The 5806-nt window shown below is 40.3% G+C and overlaps 1 long non-coding RNA gene across 1 annotated transcript; it reads left to right on the forward strand.

Annotated features, from left to right (window-relative positions):
• Positions 1 to 645: 645 nt before the first annotated feature.
• LOC137348205 (uncharacterized) lies at positions 646 to 5424 on the forward strand. The gene is made up of 3 exons (XR_010969095.1): positions 646 to 901; positions 4591 to 4713; positions 4805 to 5424. It is a non-coding gene; the product is annotated as an uncharacterized lncRNA (long non-coding RNA).
• The last annotated feature ends 382 nt before the right edge of the window (positions 5425 to 5806 follow it).

Below are 5806 nucleotides of genomic sequence, written 5' to 3' on the forward strand. Positions count from 1 at the left end.
TAATTTTCGGGTGGGAGGTGATATGTGGAGCAGACACCTGCTGTACACTCTGAGCGACTTTCCTTTTTATTGACTTTGGTGCAAACGTTAAAATTACCGCAAGGAGTCCAGAGCTTCTAATAACGAAAGCAGTCCAGAAATAACCTAAAGACACTTATCTTTATATATCTGTGTCTGTAAATAAAACACTGATTGACTTCCCAATTCCTCGCAACTCTTGATGTCTATTTTGGATATCATTATTTGCACCAAGTATTCTGTGCAGTCAAAAGCTAGCAAAGTTCAGGATGTACTGTACATTTTGGGTTGTCAAACTTCCAGGATTGCTCTGGATTCTCCTGGAATTGAAGATCAATCTCTTGGATACTGCTTTAAGCAAATCCCCAGGAGAAGAATCATACGGGCATGAAAAATAAATGTATTTTTGAGCGCTGTCAGTTATTAATTATAAAAGTATTGGATTGAGGAGAAAGAGTCATTTGACTGACAGTCAAGATTAATCCAATCGAGTAGCAAAGAGTCTATTCGCTTTCCAATTGGCTGTGGGAAGGCAGGTTGCCCGGAGGATAGACCAATGGCAGGTGTGTGGGGGTGGGGTAGTTTATGGTGGGAGACCATGTGATGAAAACTCCAGGAATACACCCAACTAGAGTTGCAAACTTTGCCCGCAGGTGTGGTTTAGGGGGGGATCACCCTCCACCTTTCCCAGATATCCTGGAAATGTGAGACTGAAGCTAAAGTCCTGTTATGAAGGCCTTCACTCATTTTCCTACTTCATTCGACCCCACAAGCAGGTCACAACTAACGCAAAGAAAAGCCTCTATAATTCCAATTTGACTTCAGAAGACAGTGGTGTGAGAACACTTGGGAGAATTGTTTGCATCACTTGATAGGTGCAGTGGTAAGTTAGGCTTTAAAAATTGCTTAGGTTGTTCATTAGCCCTTTTGGGCGCATTTTAAATTTGCTGCTGTACTTGCTCAAGTGAGGTGCTGGTAAATCGTGGCGTTGTCTACAGTCAGTTGATGCAGATAAGCTTTATTTTATTTTAATATATACAAGATAATGACAGACTTTAGAGATTCATTTAAGGCCATCTAGTGGTCAGAGCCTGCTACTAATTTGAGGTAGCAAAATTGATTGGGAACTGTTGACATAGCAATTTACAATAGCAAATATTAACTCTAAAATGTGACCAATAATTGTGAAAACAGGAAGTAAGGTTTGTACATGTGGTATGAACGATAGTATGTAGATTTGAAATTTACTGGTTGTGAGCAGAGCTTTGAACCTGTCTGCAAACATTTCTCCCGAATTGGAGATTGCAATTTGTAACCAAGCAAATCATACTCCGCGCCTATCAGTCACTGATTTGTAGCACAATGTAACTGCAGCTTGAGCTTTACCACTGAATCTTACAGCACAGAATGAGGCCATTCAGCCCATTGTACTTGCGAAAGCTCTTTGAAAGAGCAATCTGATTAGTCCCACTCGCCCTGTTGTTTGCCCACAGCCATGCAAACATTTTCCTTTTCAAGTATTTATCCAATTCCCTTTAGAAAGTTACCAGATTTCACCACCCTTGCCAGCAGTGCATCAGTGCGTCAAAAAACATTCTGCTCGTCTCCTGTCTCATTCTTTTGTCAATCTTGTGCAGTGTACGATTATGCAATACTCTCCAGTGTCTGTTACCCACGTGGTAAACTAGCATTTGGTAGCACTGTTGCTTCTGAATTAGAGTCATAGAGTTATAAAGCACAGAAACAAGCCCTTTGGCCCATCGTGTCCATGCTGGCGATCAAGCACCTATCTATTCTAATCCCATTTTCCAGCACTTGGCCCGTAGCCTTGTATGCTATGGCATTTCAAGTGCTCATCTAAATACTTCTTAAATGTTGTGAGGGTTCATCAGTTCAATCTTCACCCAGGACTTGAGCACATAATCTTGGCTGATACTTCCAGTGTACTACTGAGGGAGCACTGTATTGTTGGCGGTGCCATCTTTCAGATGAGATGCTAAAGAAGGCCTCAGCTGCATGTACAATAGCAAAATATTGCGGATGCTGGAAATCTGTAATAAAAATGGAAATACTGGAAATATTTAGTAGGTCAGGCAGCATCTGTGGAGAGAGAAACAGAGTGAATGTTTCAGGTCTGTGACTTCTTGTCACCAACAAGAAATGGATTATCTGGTAATTAGTTGTGGGGCATTGCTCTACACAAATTGTCTGCTACTTATGTCCACATAAAAACATTGACTACACATCAGAAGTGGTTCTTTGATTAAGAAGCATTTGAAACATCCTAAGGATGTGGAAGTGCCTTTTTATAAATGCTAATTCTTTCTTTCTTTATTTCAATGTGCTGTTATTCTGACTGTAATTTATTGCAGCCCCTTTTGTCTTGTACATGAAACTCTTTAACCAGTGTGTTTCTACTGTGAAACCTATTGCAGTCTGTGTATTGTCCTGTATGTGACATTTTCTATCCTATGTGATATCCTGAATGCAACCTAATCCTGTGGATGATGCGTCCCAATCTGTTATCTTGCATGCAACATTCGGGAGCTTCTGCATTGTTCTGTGTGGAATACATGTGCCATTGATTTTGAATAATAAAGTCTCTTAAAAGCAGTTTTTCTTTGACTGAAACATGTACTATTTTCTTTTCTATCAGCTGTAGCTCAGTGCCTGTGAGTCAGAAGGTTGTGGGTTCAAGTCCCACTCCAGGCACTTGAGCATAAAATCTAGGCTGAAACTCCAGGCTGTGACTGAGTGACTGCTAGAATTGTCACAGGTACCGTCTGTCAGATGAGTTGTGAAACTGAGACTTTGTTTGCTCTCCCACCTGGGCAAAGACATCTCATGGGACTATTTTGAGAAAGAGCAGGCGAGTTTTTCCCAGTGTCCTGATCAATATCTATCGCAGAACCAGCATCACAAAAACGGATTGTCTGGTCAGTTATTTCATTACTGTTTGTGGGAGCTTGCTGCATGCAAATTGACTGCCTACATTACCACAGCGACTACACTGCAAAATTAATTAATTGGCTGTAAATCAATTTGGGATATCCTGAGGTAATGAAAAGTGCTTTATAAATGCAAAGTCTGTCTTATTTTCTATGTACTTCTGTGCATTACGATCCCCAAACTGTTATCTTGCACATGACAGTCTCCAGCTAGTATATTATTCTGTGTGGACTACATGGACCGTTGATTTGAATAATAGTCTCTTAAAGAAGATTTTCTTTGATCAAAACATGTATTTCTATTTTGCTTTCTAACATTGATATATAAAGCATAGTTGAGCAAAAAGAAAATGCTTACTGTTATTTTTACAATGAGCAAAAATATAACTACAAATTCTTTTTACTGTGATCTGTTCTTTCATCGTATGATAAATTTCAACACAATTTAATCCTGACAAGTCTGTAACTGCTCTCCTTTGCCTCGATGCTTTATGCTTTGGGGATTACTGCTGGATTGAGACTTCTGTACAAGAGGCGTGAGCAGCAGCAATACATTTGAATTATGTGTCAGGATCTAGTCTGGATTTATCTGTACTTGATTGTGTTTGTCGAGTGATTTATTGGAGGTGTTAGGATGTCAAAACACTGATTATGAGAGCTCAGATGGAGACAGTGTCTGAGATGTGTCTCAAATGGGGTTTATAGCAACATTAACCCACCAGAGCTGAAACCGTACACTGAGGTTTGAACACGTAAATTGAAAACAGCATGGAATTATTGTAATAAACTAAAGATTGGCTTGCATCTAAGGCAGCACAAATGCAGCATATTTGATTTTGTGCCAATGATCCTTTACATTATGAGCTCCTGATTCACCTATGTCATTGGTGTGTGTCTTTGTGTTTCTATTTCTCTAAATGAGGGTCACCAGAATTGGACAGGTCATTCTGCACATGTGTATGTATGTGAAATTGTGCTGAAATTGGAAGAACAATGGGATTGGTAAACCCGTTAGCAAGCACACCTTCTTTTTCACACTCCTTTCAGTGCTTTCCAGAGGGATCACTCAAAATGAGAAAATGATGGGAACACATTGACTGGAGATAGATTGGAGAAGCTGGGACTGTTTTCCTTGGAGAAGAGAAGGCTGAGTGGAGATTTGAGAGAGGTACTGAGTGGCCTGGACAGAGTAGATAGGGAGAAACTGTTGCCATCCGTGAAAAGATTGAGAACGAGAGGGCACAGATTTAAAGTAATTGGTAAAAGAAGCAAAAGTGATATGAGGAAAAACTTTTTCATGCAGTGAGTGGTTAGGGTCTGGAATTCTCTGCCTGAGAGTGTGGTGGAGGCAGGTTCAGCTGAAGCATACAAAGGGAATTAGACAGTTATATGCAAGGAAGAATGTGCAGGGTTATGGGGAGAAGGCCAGGGAATGGCACTAAGTGAATTGCTTATTTGGAGAGCCAGTGTAGACACAATGGGCCCAATGGCGGCCTCCTGCACTGTAACAGTTCTGTGGTTCTGTGACATAGCAGATCAGTCAGCTTCTGAAAAACATCTACTGACAGAATTTTGATGAAAAGTCCCACCCTTACTGTTAACTTGTCTCTTCTATTTGTTTCAGAATGTTTAGGACCATTATTTGTTTTAAGTAATAACAGAAAGAGAGGAAAAAAGCATTCAGATCTAACGTCAAAGAAAAACCTTGGTGGAACTCTGACAGTATTTGGATGATTAGCAGTGACTGGTAAAAAGCATCAGCTTAGTTCCTGTTACTGTTTTGTCAAACACGCTGTGAAAGCTGAAACACTGACAGCTTTTATTTGTGGTTCCCATAGATGGTACTGGCGAACGAAGGGGAGAACATATGAAGCTGACTGCATAGCTAATTGTACACCAAGCCCAGAGTGTTCTGAAATGAAACGAGTAACATGAGATACTCAAAACTTAAACTGGACTTTGAATTCTTTCTGTCCACTTCTCGCTCAGCTGCTGCTGCCCAAACCTAGAACCACAATATCAAAAAAGATATAATCGCTGTGTATTGTAAATATAGCTAACCTTGTTAGAATTAATACAAGAACATAGGAACAGGAGGAGGACGTTCAACCCTCCAGCCTCTTCCGCTATTCAATGAGGTCTGAAAGGGGACTGGAGAATGCGACCAACGATCCTGCTATCCCTCACATAATTGTGATAACTTATCAAACTTGGGTAATTATATTTAAATTAATATAATCGTGGTAACTTAGAAACAGGATGCATGTGATTGGCAAGAAAGTGAGGAAAACGACTCCTTATATGGAAGGCAGTGGAGAAAATGGGTCTAAAAATATGGACTAAAGGCCACATGGTGTAGCATGAGAAAAAAAGAACAGGAGCCAAGTTCTCCACTGGATCGGATGCTATCGCTTTCTCGTTTTTTCTTAGCTGTTGCTTAAATATGTTGTATTTTGTGATTCAATAAACTATATTTGTTATCCACAAACCAGTTAGTCTCTTCCCTCCGCCCTCCCTCTCCAACCCAGATTTTCTTACGACATCCAATACAATGCCTTCTTTCTTAAGCAGTGCAGAAAAAAATTCTTTCTGTTTAATAATTCTTTAAGTCAGAGGAACAGGAGGAGGCCATTCAGCTCATCAGGCATGTTCTGCCATTCGATTAGGTCATGGCTTATCTGTAGCGTAACCCAATCCACCCACCTTTGTTCCATAGCCCTTAATATCCTTGCCTAACAAGCATCTAGCAATCTTAGTTTTGAAATTTTCAGTTGTATCCCAGCCTCAACAGCTGTTTGGGGTGAGAGAGTTGCAGATTTTCACTACCCTCTGTGTGAAGA

This window comes from Heterodontus francisci, chromosome 33, assembly GCF_036365525.1.
Source record: "Heterodontus francisci isolate sHetFra1 chromosome 33, sHetFra1.hap1, whole genome shotgun sequence".
Classification (NCBI taxonomy): Eukaryota; Metazoa; Chordata; class Chondrichthyes; order Heterodontiformes; family Heterodontidae; genus Heterodontus; species Heterodontus francisci.